Source organism: Malania oleifera, chromosome 4 (genome assembly GCF_029873635.1).
Source record: "Malania oleifera isolate guangnan ecotype guangnan chromosome 4, ASM2987363v1, whole genome shotgun sequence".
NCBI classification, from domain to species: Eukaryota; Viridiplantae; Streptophyta; class Magnoliopsida; order Santalales; family Ximeniaceae; genus Malania; species Malania oleifera.
The window spans coordinates 26,423,433-26,431,972 of NC_080420.1; positions in this window are offsets into that span (position 1 = coordinate 26,423,433).

The following is an 8,540-nucleotide window of genomic DNA, read 5'->3' on the forward strand; positions in this document are numbered from 1 at the left end:
TCTGGTCCCAAAACTCACCTCTTACCCATTTCATCCAAGTATAGTGGAGAACGGCACTTCCTACCATCCAATGCCTCGTAAGGTGTCATGTCGATGCTGGCCTGATAGCTATTATTATTATACGCAAACTCAACCAGTGGCATATACTGGGTCCAACTACCCCCAAAATCTATCACAAACATTCATAGCATATCCTTAAGTGTCTGAATCATCCTCTTTGTCTGCCCATCAGTCTGAGGATGAAAAGCTGTGTTAAATGATAACCGAGACCCCAAAGCCTCGTGTAAGCTCCTCCAAAACTGTGATGTGAAACGCGGGTCTCGGTATGAAACTATGGATATTGGCACTCCATGAGGTCGAACTATCTTCTGAATGTATATCTTTACCAGTCTATTCATAAGGTAGCTGACTTTAATAGGTAGGAAGTGGGCAGTCTTCGTCAGTCGGTCTACAATCACCCAAATGACGTTCTGACCATGTAGAGTCGGTGGTAATCTTGTAACGAAGTCCATGGTTATATGGTCTTACTTCCACTCGAGGATGTGGAGTGCCTGCAATTGTCCTGCTGGCCTCTGGTGCTCAGCCTTTATCTGCTGGCATGTCAAACACTACTCCACAAACTCGGCTATCTCTCTCTTTATACCACTCCACCAAAAAGATTCTCAAAGGTCCCGATACATCTTAGTGCTGCTAGGATGAACTGTGTAAAGGGATCTATGAGAATTCTTTAAAATAGCCCTCCTAATCTCAGCATCTACAGGAACGCACAATCTGGTACGGAAAGATGTCTTTGAGACGTCTACTACTTTAACTCTCACCTGGTGATATCCTGACCAAAGGTCAATCTTAGAATAGACTTGGGTCCCCTAGAGCTGATCAAATAAATCGTCAATTATGGGAAAAGGATATTTATTCTTGACTGTCATTTTGTTTATGTTTCTATAATCTATGCACATTCTCATAGTCCCATCTTTCTTCTTTACGAATAGGACCGATGCTCCCCAAGGCGACACACTAGGCCTGATAAACCCTTTATCCATCAACTCCTGCAACCGGTCTTTCAATTCTTTCAGTTCAACTGGAGCCATTCTAAACGACGCTTTAGATACCAGTGCCGACCCTGGTAGAAGATTCACAGTAAATTCAATCTCTAGGTCTGGTGGTAAGCTAAGTAATTCCTTTGAAAACATATTTGAAAATTCTCTGACTGCTGGAATATCAGCTTATTTTAGTTCTTCCCTCGACAACTCCTTTATGTAAGCAATATACCCTTGGCAACCACCCTGCAGCAGTCTCTTCGCCTGAATGGTCGATACTAATTGCGGGGAGGCGTGCACATGCGAACCCATAAATTCTTGCTCACCTAGGGGTGTGAAAATCACTTTTTTCGATGACAATCTATGCTGGCATGATTAGCTACCAGCCAGCCCATACCCAATATCACATCGAACCCCTACATATCTAATACCACAATATCGGCTGGTAGTACTTTCTCTTGAATGCCCACTGGAAAATTTTTAAAAACCCTCCTACACCTCATTACTGATCCAGTCGGCATGACTACTAACAATTCAACATCTAATAACTGTGCCTCAACCCTAGCTAATTTAGCATATCTCAATAACACGAAAGAATAGGTGGCACCTGTGTCAAACAAAACAATAACTTTATATGGTAAAATAATAAGGATACCTGTCAGGACGTCTCTAGCAACCTCAGCGTCTCCCAGTGTCAATGCATAGACCCTCATCGGTGTTGTATTCCTTTATTGGCCTCCACGGGATGCCTGATAACCACCCCGGAACGGTCTGTAAACTGTTGTGTGGGCCATCGGTCCCTGACATGACCAAGCCCTATGACCGGGTCTCCCACACCGATAGCAGACATTCTCTCCCATCCTATATTCACCTGGATGTCTCCAACCACATCTAGAGCGGATGGGATAAGTCTGCTTACCCTGAAAACCACGATGTCCCGTCATCTACCTTTGGTCTCCATTGAACCGGTCTCCTTTCCATGGGCCTCGGCTAGGACCTGTATGGAAACCCAGAGGCATGGGCCTCTTCCTCTAGCTTGGTACTACCACATCTTTCTGTTCGCTCTCCTCTGCTACTGTAGCTCTGTCTACTAATTCATAGAAGTCCTGCATCTTTAGAACCGCCACCTGCTTATATATATATATATATATATATATATCATGTCTCAAGCCCCTCTCAAACATCCTGGCCTTCTTAGCTTCATCTGGCACTATATATGGATAAAATCGTGATAGATTGATGAATTTTGCCGCATATTTCTAAATTTTCAATGGCCCCTAAGTCAAACTCAGAAACTCCTGCACTTTAGACTCTTTGATAGTGGTAGGAAAATATCTATTAATGAATATTTTTCTGAACCAGCTCCATGTCATAGGCTCTGGTATGGGTCTCTGTTCCTCCAATAATTTCATGGCTGCCCACCACCTCTTGGCCTTACTTGACAACTTGTATGTGACATAGAGGACCCTTTGCTCATCGGTGCAGTGAAGCACCGTTAGTACTTTCTCCATCTCCTGCATCCAGTTTTCAGCAACTGAAAACACGAGAGGGTTCATCTTCGTTAACTTTTCTATGGTACACCCCTGGGCTGTAGACGGGCTTCCCTACCCCCGGAAGCTTTGTTCAATCTCAGCCATGACTTGCTGAGTTATGCTGTGCAAAATAGTGTCAAAGTCCCCACCACCCATGTTAGAAGGCCCTGCTCCATCATTGCCGCTAGGGTGAGCACTACTACCTACATGGTCCATCCTAAAATAATTACAAATTATTCTAAGAATCCGAAACACACAATATTGTCCTTACTTTCATTTAACTAAAATGCCCTCATACTACCTATTACGAATTTAAGGTCTAGTCCTACTAGATGAAAATAAAAACCGACGATAGTTTAATATGATTTTCCTAAAATCGTCACCCCAAAAAAAAAAAACCAAAACCACCTCGAAGTTCTTGCTTCTAGACTGCAAGACAAAACTCTAAATTCTCGCCCTAGTTTTCCAACATTAACTCACTGATATCCTATTCTATCCTTCTCAAAATTTCATTCCTATATTTGGGTATTGTTTTCCACTGTAGACTAGAGTCTATTGAACCTAACAACCTAGGCTCTAATACCAAAATGTAACGACCTCACAAATTCATACCATTTTTTAAATATATATATATATATATATATACACTAATAATTCTTTTACTCTGATACCCCTGTAACAATTACTAGAAAACACCTATGCAACGAAAAACATAAAACTGTACAACCATTATTACAATACTAGAATTTAGTATCATCCCCAAAACATATATACATAACTACACTTCTCCCCAGCAATATCTACCAACAAAAACCCTAAATGCTACTCCAAAAAAATTCCCCCCCCCCCTTAAAACACTTACCCTATAGTCAGGGTAATGTAAATGACCTCTCTATCTCCGAGCCTGATCTGCTCGCCTAGTTGAATAACCTTAAAAATGTTAAATTACTAGGATGAGACAACTCTCAGTAAAAGGAAATATGCTATTACCAGTGTGTGGCATTTGAGTTTACATGAAATATAAACTATCAAATAATTGAACAGGTAAAATATAATACTGTGTAATTCACACCTATGTGGTTTATAATACAGTTGTTTCTAAACTTACTACTTAATCATACTTTTATAATCTATAGGTAAGTCTGCAGATTTCTATAAATTTATATGTATATATATATATATATATATATATATATATATATATATATATATATAACTATGAAACTTCCTTGAAAAAATGTATGTCATGATTTAACCCCTCATGATAGGGTTGTGTGGCCTATAGGCAGGACTTAACACTGGTTGGCCTACCAAGATAAGTCAACTGAAACTCTATCAATCATCAAACTAGTCACTTTTCAATCCCTCCAAAGGCACGGTAACTGACATCTCCCTCGTCAAACTGGCCTCCTCAACCCAAACCTCTAGGGAGCCTGCAAAGGCACGATTGACGAAAATCCACACACTATCTGAGATATGTGGTTGCACTCTGATCTGAAATAGTTATGGTACCATGCTCTGCTGATTGAATCAGAATTGAACTGATTCATCAGGGATTTAATACTGTATTTCAGTTATATAAGAGTCATGGTAAAACAGTATATATTTACTATTTTACCATGACTCTTATATAACTGAAATAACCATAACATTGTAATATCTGATATGAATATGTTGTATAATTTGAATAATTTATAATATCTGAATGTACTGTATAATCTGAATGTTATGGTTCTGAAGCCTGTGTATCATAGTATTCTAAAAATGTTGTAAAATATATGTTTCTGTATGTATACTATAAATTATGATAATCTAAAAGTTGTATAATTACTGTACTGGTATGATATTAACTCATGCCACACTACTAAAATAATTAAATATCCCATATCTTGAAATTTGTATTTTCTAAATATAATTTTGGTCTGAATAATAATCCTAAAAATCATATAATTTAATATATGTAACCATCTAAAATACATATACCATAATACATATGCTTCACTGATAAAAATTCTTAATTTAATTGGCATAGCATATTTCCCTTACCTGGCAACCTAATCTCGTCTACTAATTCTAACTCACGTGCATGGTGTTCATAATTCCAAAATCCTGAAATTATACACACAAACACACACACACACACACACACAGATATATATCCCTGTCAATCAACTATATTTTCAGAATAATTTCCATACCCACATTTCCTAAATTATAAAATATTTCTCTGTTTTGGTTAAATTGAAGAGAATCTCCCCAGGATCATCGTGGTAGCTTTTGATGGTCGAACCAGGGAGAAACGGGGCTGAAATTTTAGAGAGAAGTGAGAGAAATCGAAAATCTAGTGAGACAGAGAAAGAGAGTTAGCTGAATTTTTGCGCAAAATCCGATTTTTCGTATATATATTGATTGCTGCCATGCGGCTTCGTTGATGAGACACGTGGACTCATCGGGAAACCGAAAAAGGAAGTTCGTCGACAAACCAAAGGGTCTGCATGTCCCCCTGTCGGCATCTCTTCATCAACGAGGCACTAATGTAATGACCCGAAAAGTTAAACTAATTAAATAATTAGGAAGTAGAATAAATGAAATGGATTAATGGATAATAGGGGAAAAAGGAAAGAAATTAGAGCAAGGAATAGTAGGCCTCGTCAATGAATGCTCTGTCTTCGTTGACAAGTGTCCTTCTAAAGATCGTTGACGAATTCCGTTCATCGTCCACGAAGGAATCTCGAGAGAGTAAATTTGAAACTCTGAATTTTGTCGAAGAATGTATCTTCTCGTCGACGAAGTCTCTTCAGTGGTTTGTCGACGAACCCACGTGTCTCGTCAATGAAGCACTACCTATAAATAGAATTTCCTTTATTTTCAACGAGAAAATTCGGGATTCTTCTTTCTCTCTTTCTCTCTAAAAAATGGACCTCTAGCCTTCTCTCTTCGATTTCGGGCTGGATTTGACCGAGTTTGATGATTGGGAACCACCATGAGGTTCATACAATCATTCTCTATAAGGTTGTAGGAGCTGATCGTTGGTTTGAGAGGTTTGGGAAACATCCCAAAATTAGGGTAAGTGAGTTATTTTGAGAATTTCTTAACGAATATTGTTATTTGAAATCTAAGAAGTATTAAATAAGTATTTTTCTTAAGATTTGAGTCAGTTGTGATTTATTTTAATTAAACTAGGGTTTTTGATTTAGAGTCCAAGTGAACGCCATGGGTATCAGTTCGGGGATCCTACCAGCATAGTTCAAAAGTCAGGTAAGGAGAAATTGTATATTAAATCAGATTTTATGATATAAAAGGTAATAAATTATGTTATATTTATGTTTATGTTTTGGTGTGGATTATTAAAATGCCAACCATGTAAACTATGTTTTTTGAGCCTAGGACAATTTATGTAGCTATGTATATGTGAAAATGAACTGATGAAAGTGAAGGGTATTTTTTTGGGAAATTATGTAAGAAATGGAAATTATATTTTCAGTATTTAAATTCTAAATGTGGGTTGGCTTATTTTACAAGACTGTGTATGAATTTTACTACTAAATTGTGTGGCATGAGTAAATGTAAGTTCTATGCAAATATATATATTAAATGAATGAGATGCAGGCTAAATAAGTAATGCATAAGAATGAAATATGATATGAACCATGCTGCTTGTGTATGTTAATGCAACCATGTAAATGTACAACAATTGAAAGCTGTGTTAGCAGATTCTAGCGCATTTCTATGTGGACTAACTAATGAAAGCTAAAAGGAGCTGTGTTAGCAGATTCTAGCACATTTCTATGTGGACTAACTGATGACGGCTAAAGAATAGCTGTTGTACGAATGAATGAAATGAAAATGGAATGAAATGACAATGGAATGAAATGTGAAATGTGAACGATGTAAATGGGAAAGAGTCACTTAAAGTGAAATGCAATGCAATGTTTAAGCCAAGAACATGAACAAATGTGAATAATTGAATAATGACAAAAAGAATAACGTATTATGATATTAGAAGTATCTATGCTGATAGAACATGTTACGATTAGGCGGGGCGTACTCTTCACTTGAGGGCTTGTTGAGAAAGGCGAGTGCACTAGTAACTTCAGATGTGGCAGTAGCTTCATCAGTGGGAACCTACTTGTATAGGCGGGTAGATTTCCCTATCCTTAGGGCCTTCGCTGGTAAACCTTTGTTTAAACTATGTGAGTACGAGATCAATCTAATACTTGAGGGCTTACTGAGTAAGGTGAGTGCCCTGGTATACTTCATCAGTGACCCTAGGGTTGCCTAAGTATCAGAGCAAAGGGGTGCTACTTGTATGGGCAGGTAGTCACCGCTATCCTTGGATTATCTCATGGATTAAATTTTTGCATGTGATTGATTAGGCTGAGTGAATGGTTTCAGTGTTATGATAGCATTTTGCAAATGTTATTAAAATGATGTCTATAAATCCCATGTTAGCCACACACTGTTTTTAATATATATTTTTTCCCTTACTGAGTTGTGTCTCACCCGAATATGATTATTTCTTTTTCAGGACATCCTCGAGGTCGGGCTTAGAGAGCTCAAGGGTTTTTAGAATTTTGAGGATTATAAAGAGAAAGTGTATATTTTTGATAATATTTTTGGGATGTAAATATTTTATGATTTATGTTTTTATGTTTTAAGTCTTCTGAGAAAGGAGTGATTGTGAATACTGAAATGTTTTGGAGATATTTGTATATATGGAAATGCAGGTGATGAATGGGTAATATGGATTGTATATAGGAAATAGTAGACTCTGGTATTATATTTATGGAGATTATGTTTATGATTTCCTTTGCATATGTATTGATTTATGGATTATCAAGATTTTATTAGGTATAACGCACCAAACCCGGGTTTAAGGGTTCAGGGCGTTATATTATGGTGTTAGAGCAATAGATTTTGGGATTTTAAGAACTTAGGAAATGATTTATACTAGAGATGAAAAATAGGAGATGGGTAGGTTTGGTGTTAAGAAGTAGGTAAGGTGTAGGGAAGTATAGGATTTTTTCTTATAGCTTGGAGGCAAAAATCCCTTGGCAGACTTCTGTGATTTTCTAATTCAGTCGACGGTTTCAGAAAACCATGGTAAATCCATCGACGATGATGTTTCTTAGCTGTGAGATTGGTCCTTATATGGAGAATTTGGATTTTTATTGGATTTAATTTAATGATTATGTTGTTTGGAGTTATGATATGGAATTCTTATTTCTTCTCTATCTTATTTTCAGGATGGATTCTGGAGATGAGAATGTAGTGGCTGAAGGAAGAGAGGATTCAGTGACTTCTAGTGAAGAAGAAATAGATACCTCTAAGGTGCTATAGGGTATCGCCCGTCAGGTTAAGGCAAAGGTGAAAAAGGATCCAAAAGAACATAACTATCCACCTACAAAACAGGGCGGCAACATTAAGGAATTTATGAGGATGAACCCTCCAACCTTTGTCGGAGGACCTGATCCAGTGGCTATAGATAATTGGGTACAGGAAATAGAGGAGATCGTGACTGTACTTGACTGCACGAATGAATAGAAGGCTCGCTATGCTGCATTCAAGATGATTGGAGAGGCGAAGCGCTGGTGGCTTTTTGCGAATCAGAGGGTGGTAAAGATGGCTCTTACCTGGGAGAGATTCAAGGAGCTGCTTTTTGACAGGTATTTTCTTTTATTTGTTAGAGAGGAAAAGATTGAGGAGTTTACTAATCTGACCCAAGGGGATATGAAGGTTGCGGAGTATGCGGCCAAATTTGTGGAATTGATGCATTTTGCTCCATTACTGATTCCAAATGAGGTAAGGAAGGCTAGGAAATTTGAGAAAGGTCTGAGGCATATAATCTACGAGCTGGTGGTCGAGTTTCAGGTCTAGAATTTTTCAGAACTAGTTAATAAGGCCTCGGTGTTAGAGAAGGGTATCCAGAGCAACGCTGAGTCTTTAGAGCAAAAGAAGTGACCTGCACAAT